Below are 11,648 nucleotides of genomic sequence, written 5' to 3'. Positions count from 1 at the left end.
ATGAACAAATCATAGCCCATACAAGGCTCCTGAGGTCAAACTCCTTTCACAGGTACTAAACACCAGTGTTCGAAAAATCGAACCGGCCTCTGGCCCAGAGCCAATCGGAGTAACCGGTAAACCGACAATTCAACAGGCTTGTCCAAAAAGTGTCAAAAAATAAAAAATATATTTAAAACATAATTGAACAAAGTAAATCTGATTGAAGTTGAAAATTAGTTAAATTAGGGAAAAAAATAAATTTTAAAAAATCGATTTGTGCGCAAGAGTATTTTTAAAATTTTTTAAAATTAGGAAAAAGTAGCCAGGGGTATTTTTGAAAATTTTCAAAAAACAAAGTAAAAATAATCCAATCAATGCTAAAATGATAAAAAAACATTCAAAAATACATTACAAACAAATCTCTTATTTTTTGAGATTTTATGTAGAAATTTTAATTTTTTTTTTCAAAATACCATGCTAGACCGTGCTAAAACCGGATCGACCAACGCCCTGGTTCCAGTTTGACCGGCCGGTTTTGGACCGGCCGAGTTTTGCAAAACAATGATGCACACACACCACACATTCTGTGCGCATTTGTTGAAGAGTTGCATCCGCCTGTTGTTTGCCTTGCCACGGACGGCAAAATTGACCATAATTCTCATGAAGCAAACGTTCACATATGCTCCATATGTGGACAGTTAAGATCAGTCTTTTGCTTGGACATGGATCATGTCCATACAACGGTTCATCTATTTACTTTGGGGTAGATGTGCGGACCACATATGTTGGAGCACAAGTACATAGTCTGTTTTAGGGAAATTTGGGTGATGTAAAGTTTCTGTTTTAGGGAAATTTGGGTGATGTAAAGTCCTTTTTATTTTTAGAAAAACAAACAAAGCCTCTGGTGATTTATATTTTACTTTCAAGTTCTACTTTTTATTTATTTCTTATTTATTTAGTTGCGGTTGTACACTACTTACAAATCGACAATTATTCCTCTTGTCAAATAGTACAAAATTCAAGAATTTTTTTTTTAACTTTGAGTCTAGTCAATGATATTTTTACAACCACCCAATTTAAATTAGACGAACAAAAGTGTCACCTCCTTGTACCAAAGATAAATATTCCCTTTATATGCTTTTTAATGGTTTTGTAATTTATCAAATTACCTCATGTGGTAAAAAAGTAGTTTCGACAATGAATTTCCAAATTTCCAAATTTCCAACTTAATTATTATTTTTTTCAAATGTAGGAGAATGGATTGGACGTCTAATGTCTAAACCGCTATCTTCTAAAATTTATGGGGGTATTTTGGTTAATTTATATTTTACGAAATATTTTTTATATATTTTTATTAAGTGCGTCTCACTAATATGTACACACACTCCAAATTTAAGATCATTCTAATTTATAGAAAAAAAAATGAAAAATGAAAACAGTATCAAACAATCGTGACCGTGCGATGAATTTTGGGCGATGATGAGCATAAGCGAAATCACTGTTCATTTTTACTTATAGGCGTTGGGAATACTTTTCTTATATATATATATATATATATATATATATTAGTTTATATAGAGCCGAGGCTCTAAACAATCAAATTTGAACCTACCTCAAAAATTTCATTAGAGAGGTTATTTTGATGTCCAAATATTTTCAAATTGATCATCTCAACATAAAGTTGAATGGATATAAGAAAACAATGGATTGCAAGTTTTGGAAATAGTGTATTTTGTGGCACATGTTTTGACTGTCCATTTTCAAGATTTTCAAGTTTCATATATATGTCGATTTATACTAATTTTGAAGCTTTAAACTTTATAATTAAATATGAAGGTATATTTTAAGGCCATCACAAAGATTTTCGATATTAAAACCACATTTCTTGATATTATTTAAAGATAGGCGTTAATTTGATTGTTTAGAGCCTAGACTCTATACAAACCGCACCATATATATATATATATATATATATATATATATATATATATATATGCCCACATACATGTATAAAAATAGTGAAATCGATGGATGAATATTTGGACCGAGGTTTCTATGAGTCCCCCTACTCATCTATTTAAATGAGTCCCCTCTCTAAAATTCATCTTAGAGATGGATTGCGGATCCAAAAATTTAGAGGTCAACAATTTCCACCTTGGTGAATATGAATAAAAATATTTTTTGAGAAACAAAAATTGATATTTTCTGATGTTAATTTAAGACCCTCCACTCCAGTCTTTGGAAGGACTATCATGCCAACCATCCATATTTGAGATGGATAGTTGGTGCATCAGGAAATCATATGTAGACGTGCGTCGCCGATGCACGATACACTTTTCTTAGATATTTGGTAACTTAGATGTTTTTTTACAATGATTTGTGAGTTTTTCTTCTTATATGCACTGTTTACTTTTTCTTTTTCTTTTTTTATTATTTTTATTATTTTTCTTTTTTTTTGGAATTTTTTGAAATATCTTCATCTACAAATCAATTTTTTTAAATCCATGTTTTATGTTTTTTTCAGTGTATTTGGACTTTTTATGTTTTTTCAGTTTTGTTTGACGTTTATGATTTTTATTTTATTTTTAACATTTTTCTTTGAATTTTTTTTATATATATTTAGGGTTTTTTGGCCAGGACTTGTGAAAGCCTGCTCGGACTGACCCGAGTAAGTTGGCTCGGGCCAAGGCTAAGTTTGTAGCTGGCCCGAGCCAAGTTCTTAAAGTTGGGTATGCATATCACTAAACACAAATAGATAATGTTGCATATAACTCTGGGTTCATTCATGCATTGTGAGCTGGTTAATTGGAGGCTAATGTCAATTTTCTGTATTATAGATAATATTATGAAAAATAAGATTTACAATTCAGTTAATGTAGCTGTAATCTAATTTTTTTAAAATCAATGCTGTTTTTTCAATCCGAAATGGACCTCTACCCATCTTGAGTAGTTTTGTTTTGTTGAATTTTATGTACATCCAAAATGATAGTTTTTGAGATCTTTTTATGGAGAATTCATTAGAAACTCTTCTTACAAATTTCTACCTCTCTTACCTCCACATTATCTTTTGAATTAAAAGAAAACCCAACATGCATGCGACAGAAGAAGTTGAGCAATTTGATGTTAATGTTGGTAGAAACCGAGCAATTTGACGTTAATGTTTATAGAAATCGAGATTTTAAGAGATTTTTTCCAATATTTTGTCATCGTATCAACTATTTATTTCCAGGTGTCAATGACTTTTCTCTGATTAAAACTAATTAGAGAGTGTGCTTAAAACCTGCAGTGATTAGGCTACAACAACCCAACTCTGGATCCAACTAATTAGAGAGTGTGCTTAAACCTGTCGCAGTGATTAGGCTACAACAACCCAACTCTGGATCCAAGAAAGTATATATCACTGTAGAATTATTGGCCCAATATTTTTGAAATTTCTCATTCTTGTCACTGCTGCAATGATCATATAATAACTCTGGTTGGCCCAATATTTTTGAAATTTCTCATTCTTGCTGCCGCTGCAATGATCATATATTTTGTCAGATATATCCAAGTTCAAATGAATCTTGAACTCTATCGTTTTTTTAAAATGAAGTTGAACTCCAACGTTTAAAATTTAAAGTTAAAATGATATTTAGAATAAAGCATTTATACAAGGCATCTATGAAACCTATTCACATTCCAAGCATTGGTCCTAATCACACATAAATAAAGGATGTTATAGAAAGGGCATCTTTTACAAAATAAAATGGCATATGTATGTTATTTTTTTACATTTATTTCAAAATATACAATTTTTTTTACCAAACTTTAAAAAACTCAAATTCTTTAAAACTATATGTAATATTAAATATAGTTATATTTTAAAATGTACAATTAAAATAAGAATTAATAAACCAATTTAACTTGAGGATGTCTTTAGTAGTTATAGCATAATACTAATAGAATAATAACAAAATAAATATGATTTTTTCATAAATATCATAATTTTTTGTTACTAATTATAAATATTCCAATATGTATTTATTTTTACTACAAATTTATTAATATTAATGTAGTAATTCATGTATCATGACTATATAACAAATATAGTTTCATTAATTATAGTTATTAAAATTAAAATTAAATATTATTGATATATTCAAATAATAAAAATAAAATTCATCATCATCATTATAGCTTTTTTCCAATTAAATGGGGTCGATTACATAAATCCTAGTCCGCCATTTTGCTCTATTAAAAATCATACCTTCAGTGAGATCATAAGTCTTCATATCTTTTTGGACTACGCCCAACTACATCCTTTTAGGCCTACCCCTTGCTGTTTTTAGTCATTTCACTTGAACTAACTCACACCTCCTAATAGGTGTTGTACTTGGTCGGTGCTACCAACCCACTTAAATCTACTATCTCTCATCTTATCACCTACTGGTGCCACTTAAATTCTCCCGAATGGATTTATTTCCAATTCTATCCCTTATTGCTTGCTACTCATCCATCTGATCATCTCCATCTCTATTGCACTCATTCTATGGGTATATTAATTTTTGTCCGTCCAACATTCCGCCCCATAGAGCAAAATTGGTCTCACAGTTATCCCATAAAACTTACTCTTCAGCTTCATTGGTATGCAGTGATCACATAAAATTTTAGTTACACATCTCTACTTCGCTTACCCAGCTCTAATTATGAGTGCAATATCTTCCTGAATCTCTCCATTTTCCTGGATTATCTACCCAAGATATCGAAAGTGCGGTCTTTTTTGTTCTTCGTGGCTGTTAATTTTAACTACTTTCTCATCTCTGCCCCTATTATTACTAAACTAATTTATCCATTTTCATCCTTCAACTAACTTATCTATAAATAAGTCTATGCTCTCATTTTTTAAATTCTACCACCAAGTTCTTGGACACCCATTACTTTCACACATTCTTATCCAAGCCCTGCTGAAGATGTCCATAACCACGAGGCTATGTTGGGTAGTCAATCTTTCTCCTGGGATATCCTTGCAGTCTTCACATGATGATCGATCTCACTTCTTAACTAGGAAGAAGTATGTTTGGCTTTTATGTGATATACTATTATAGGTTATTAAATGTTCATTTCACTTTTTAAAATAAGTTTTTGTTATTGCTAGGTCGTAAGCCATAACAAAATGTAAAATAGTATCATCCATCTCATTTTCTTCCCCAAATCCATATGCCCCATGTACCTCTTTATATCCTCTGCTATCCTTCCCTACATGACCATTTAAGCCCCCTCTTAAAAAGTTCATCTCTTCATTTTGTATGTCTTGAACTATTCCTATGTCCTTCCAATATTGTCTCTTAATTCCATCATCTAATGATATTTATGGTCTATAAGCACTAATTATGTTAATTATCTATTCTCTTAATAAAAATTTAATTAATAAGAGCATAACACCTATTCTTTTGGCATTAATTACTTTTATCTCTTAAATTTTTATCAATTATTATGCCCCCATCATTTCTATTATTATCTTTCCTTTATACCAAAATTTATACTCATCTATTTTTTTTATGTTTTCTCATTTTCATATAAGATAAAGGTATCAAGTGTCCAAAATTGTTGAGTACATCAAATACATATTGTATATGTAGGAGTAGCATAACAAAATTCATATAAAGAAGTTTATAGTAAACATCTTAATACTTTATGTGGGATTGTATGTTACTAGGTGGATTATGTGTGTTGCACGTAGAACAGAATGATCATTAATCATATAAATATGTAACGTTAACGTACATCTCTATGTTGATATTTGTTCAAAGAACTCTTACAAATTGATTGGTTTCTAGGGTTACAACCCATTTTTTGTTATTACATAGTCACTACAAATTTTGAATAAACATTGAACACCAATTCAGTGAATCATGCAACAAATAAGAAATGAGTGATTTTTAGAGATATGATCTATTTTCTATTACATAATATCATTATAAATTTTGAACATATGCTGAATGTACGCTAGAAATATGACATGTCTCGAGGCCTAACATATTTTGCCAGGTATTTATATGAATATAAATATAATTATTAGAATAGTGATTTCTACATTTTTTTACTATAGAGAAAATAATTATTATCGCAGATAAATATTGCACTACATAACATTGAATATATGTTATTTGATTTCATGGAAGCACAACACACATGACGAAAAAAAAAACATAGTATGCATTCATGAGCCAATTCCATTGATGTCGATAAATATTTCACTACAAAAAAATGAAGTTATTTAATTTCATGGAGGCACAACCTGCATGATAATATGATAATAACAAAAATAGGAAAACAAAAATAGCATGTATGCATGGGGCCAATTCCATTGATTTTTTATAGTTTTATAGGTTCATGCATGGCTATTATAAATTAAGTAATTGGTTAGTGGTTTTATCAACAGTTTTATTAAATATTATGGCAAACAATGAAAAAAATAAAAATTCTATTTCATTATTTCATTATTTCATTATTTCATTATTTTATTACTACTACTGCCTCACACCTTTAGAGAGCAAATAAAGAAATGACCATTTTTTGTTCCTATGATTGAGAAGCTACTTGAAGATTTTAAACAATGTAAACATCCCAAAAACATAAACAATCTATTTGTAATATATATATATTATATTATATTTTCTACCATTTTGGTAAAGATTCAAAAATATTTTGGCCCAACTCACAAATATTAAAAAAATATAAAAAATAAAAAATTTCAAAAAATAAGATATCTATTGGTAATATATCTTTTTATATATTATTTATAATTTTGGCAATGATTAAATAATATTTTGGCCATGAATACTTATTTTTACATTTTTGTAAACATAGACTCTCACTTGCTTCAATCCATAACTAAAGCATTCCATGCAATGAAATGTATAGTAGAGAATGATATTGAAACTAATGAATTGTATGAGATGGAGAAAACACTAATAACTAAATTGTTATTTAATCATTGCCTAATTGATAGCAAGGAAAACCTATACAGCAAAGAGAGGGAGATAAAAAAAGATAGGTAGAAGATAGTATAGCTTATTAGAGCTAATGGCTTGGGCGTAGCCCCATTCAACTTCAAACTTCTATAACATCAAAATCTTAACTAATGAGAGTGAGACTGAGAGAGAGAGGGGGGTACATGCATTGAGAGAGGTTATCATATTCTTGGCTGGAGTATCCCCTTGAATATTAAAATAATATGTATGCATATCTTTTTCTCTTTTGAATTTGAGTTGGAGATAGGTACCCACTTTAGAAAGTTTGAACAAAAAAATATGGAAAGAAAATATTTCCTATTTCTAAAATTAAAATAATGGAAACGATCTTTTTCTCTCGTACTAAAATCTCTACTTTAAGATATTCTAATTCTCAAATTAAAATATGAAAACAATCTCTCTCTCTTCTCTGTTCTTAAAATCTCTACTTAGTATTTTCTCTCTCTATTCTTAAAATCTCTATTCTTCACACAAACAATCTTAGATATATATAGATATCTTTCTCTCTCTTGAATTTGAGCTAGGGGCATGTACCCCATATTGAAAAAACCAGGCGATCTAACTGGTAACCATCCGGTTAGATTGGAACCGGCCACTTGCCGGTTCTGGTTTTGGGGGGTTTGGGTGATCGATCGGTATTTTAAAAAATCATAATTCAAAAAATGTATATAAAATATCAAAAATAAAGAATTTGATTAGTAATGTATTTTTTAAAATATTTTTATATTATGATAAAGATTAAATTGTTTTGGTCATTAATACTTATTTTTATATTTTCCCATCTTTTTTAAAAAAATTGAAAATACCCTAGGCACAAATCGATTTTTAAAAATCTATTTTTTCATTAATTTTCAACTTCATTTGAATGTGTTTTGTTTTAATCATTCTTTATATATTTTTCATATTTTAATAGATTTTTTTGTATCTTTTTTATTTTTTTAACAATTTTTTCACTGCTTTTATTTTTTTCAACAAATTTTTTACTGCCCAGGACTTGCTCGGTTAGAACGGTTGAATCAGCCGGTTTACCGGTTAGGCCGGTTAAACCGTTTCCGGCCCCATGTCCGGTTAACATTTCCGTTTCGATTTTGCTAACACTGCATGTACCCATTTTAGGAAGTAGGAACCAAAAAATAGAAAAAAAGAAAAACTCATATTTCTCTCTTCCTAAAATCTCTAATTTCTCTCTCTCTCTCTCTCTCTCTCTCTCTCTCTCTCTCTCTCTATTCCTAAAATCTCTATTTTCTCTCTCTCTCTCTTCCTAAAACCTCTACTCTTTAGGTACAAAATATTAGGAAAGGGTGGAGATTTTTTTTCTCTACTCTTCACACACAAATTTTAGGAAATGGTTGAACAAAAAAAATTCTCTTATTTCTCAATAAAATATGGAAATCTCTCCCTCTCTTCCTTAAAATCTTCGTGTAAATTTTAGCCTATCTTCCTCTAAAGTGAGAAATGTGTCCTACAATCTCTATAGAATTAAGCCCTTCTTATTTCTGCGATACTAGTCTCTCTTCCTCTAAAGTGAGAAATGTGTCCTACAATCTGTATAGAATTAGGCCCCTACTTATTTTCGTGATATGTGTCCATCGTCTGTTATTTTCGCGATACATGTCCATCGCCTGTGATAACAATGTATAATTTAGTATAGATAAGACTATTTACATTTTATACAGGGATGTCATAGTTAACTGTTTTTAGGTGAGTTAGTGGAGATTGCGGAGAGGGCCCCTACCCTTGGAAGGAATTGTGTCCATCGCCTGTTATTTTCGCAATAGGTGTCCATCGTCTAGGATAATAATGTGGTATAGATATAGATAATGTAGTATAGATATGGGATAATAATGTGGTATAGATATAGATATAGATATAGATAACGTAGTATAAATAAGATTATTTACATTTAGGTATAGATATAGATAATGTAGTATAGATAAGACTATTTATAGATATGGATAATGTAGTATAGACAAGACTATTTATATTTCCCCTTTAGTTGAGTTAATGGAGACTGGGGTGAGGGTATACGGGAGGTCATAGTTAACCTCCTCTCTTTTTTTTTTTTATGGTGAGTTAGTGGAGACTGGGGAGAGGGTATTTTCTCTCTTTTTTTTTTTTTTAGGTGAGTTAGTGGAGACTGGGGTGAGGGTATTTTCGTTTTTAGGTGAGTTGGTGGAGACTGGGGTGAGGGTATTTTCGTTTTTAGGTGAGTTAGTGGAGACTGGGGTGAGGGTATACAGGGACGTCATAGTTAACCTCCTGTTTTTTTTTTTTAGGTGAGTTAGTGGGGAGAGGGTATACAGGGAAGTCATAGTTAACTTCTTTTTTTTTTAGGTGAGTTAGTGGAGACTTGGGAGAGGGCCCCTACCTTTGTTAGGAATGGAACCTAGGACGTAGAGAATTGAGGGGAGAGGGTACACAAGGAGGTCATAGTTAACTTTTTTTTTTTTAGGTGAGTTAGTGGAGACTTGGGAGGGGCCCCTACCCTTGATAGAAATGGAGCCTAGGACGTAGCGTTACAAAATCATCAAAGTTAACTTTTTTTTTTAGGTGAGTTAGTGGAGACTTGGGAGGGGGCCCTACCCTGGATAGGAATGGAGCCTAGGACGTAGCGTTGCAAAATCATCAAATGCTAACCAAATAAGCCTGTGCTCTTTTCTTACAATTAACTACTAATTGTTATATGTGAAATTCAATAACTTAAGACGCATCGCAAAATCAGAGAAGCGCTAACCAATTAAGCCCATGCTCTTTCCCTACAATTAACTACTAATTGTTAGATGTGAAATTCAATAACTTAACACGCATCGCAAAATTAGAGAATTTATTTTAAACTTGAACCTGGCCAATAGCGTACTACCACCAGATTGATTTCATATTTAATGACTAAGCATAACTATCATCTTCGTGAACCAAAGTAAATTATCCTGAATTTTATTCTTCCACTTTACCTTGGGCGAACACACATCGTGTATATGCCGTGTTTTTATTCCTTTCCCCATCGTAGGAGTAAATTATGACATAGCTTGTATCCAGCTAAAAAAGAGGAAAATTTTCATATTTTTGGCAATCATGAAATAAGGTGCTCAAACCCAACATCACTGCTGATATTTATCACACAATGATAACTATGCTTTTATTTATCATAGGAGTATATTATGAGTTATGACATAGTTTGTATTACCTAGCCAAAAAGGGGAAAATATTTCATATTTTGTTGGTGTTTGTATTACCTAGAAAAAAGGAGAATATAGTTCATATTTTGTTGCTATTAGTTACTAGTTAGCGAAATATGGTTACGTTTGGTAATGGACCGGCACAGTCCAGTCGTTTGGGCTATAAAATATGGCATGAGGGCGGGGCTCGGGCTCAAGCTCGGGCTTTTGGACTGAGCAATGGTCATGGGAGGCCGACTCTTAGATTTATTTCTTAAAACCACTAGGCATGGCTGCTTGCACAAGACTGGGTGTGAGCTAGGCTTGAACCAGGGCCCTTTTGTCCTATCAAGGCCGGGTTCACCCTATACGACCCATGCCACATTCGAGCTAGCCCGACCCATCCTAGCCCATTGGGGGCCTTGGAATTCGGTTCCTAGACCCAATGCCGCTCTCCATCTTTGTCCAAGATAGTAGATGTGCCCGCCCTATCCTTTTATTGGGGGAATGTCTAATGATCAAATATTTTCTTCATAAAATTATTATTATTATTTTTTAAAAATTATTTTTTAACATATCCATTATCTCCATGTTAGAGATTATATATTCTTTAAAAATTAGGTTCAGTATCCATCTCAAAAATAGATTTTTTTTGAGATGGGACTCACATATGAGTCCTATGATTCACATAAACCATGTCCTTATATGTATGTGCATACATATACCACACCATACACATACACAATCCAATCATGATCACTAGATATACAGATTTAACTATAGGAAAAGGTTTCTATACTTTCCCTACAGCGTAGAAGATCTATGCTTCCCCAACCATCCAGCCGTCTAATTTTGATCAAGAGAGCCACTCACCGTTTGATCTTAGATCTGACGTCTCAAAGTATTTTATTTTTAGTTTTTTTATACAAATTGTATGAATATGAAATTTCGTACACCATCTTCTCAATGGGGAAAACCTATAAAAAAAATTGTAAAAATAAATTTTTCGATAAATGTAATGACCAAAATACCCCTTAAAATTTTCGGGGGTATTTTGGTCATTTTATTTTATTGTAAATAGATTTTTTATATTTTTCGCTAGTGCAAGTTTAATAGAGGATTGGATGTACAAAATTTGGTGTCAAAATGGTTTATAGCAAAAAATAAAAAATAAAATAATGTAGAGACATAACATTGTGATTGGGGGCAATCTCAGCACTCCATTCAGAAGGGACGGTTGGATAAGGGGAAGTATATAAATTTTATGTTGTAAGAGAAGCATAGAAAGCTTGCCCTTAACTATAATCCCACATGGAACATAGTTTACATCTACTCTCTTTGTCATGAAAAATATTTTTCAATTCAAAATTTTTGAGAATCACTTAGAAATCGTAAACCACCTATAAATCACTAGATGATTATTCTCAAAAGAAATATTTTGAATTATTAATTTTCTAACCCTTAGTTTTTACCTTCTAAAAATCGGATGGTCTTTATT

Source organism: Amborella trichopoda, chromosome 6, assembly GCF_054954075.1.
Source record: "Amborella trichopoda isolate Santa Cruz 75 chromosome 6, AtrichopodaSantaCruz75HAP2 v2.0, whole genome shotgun sequence".
NCBI lineage: Eukaryota > Viridiplantae > Streptophyta > Magnoliopsida > Amborellales > Amborellaceae > Amborella > Amborella trichopoda.
The sequence above is the reverse complement of the archived record's forward strand: the minus strand, read 5'-3'. Positions refer to the sequence as shown.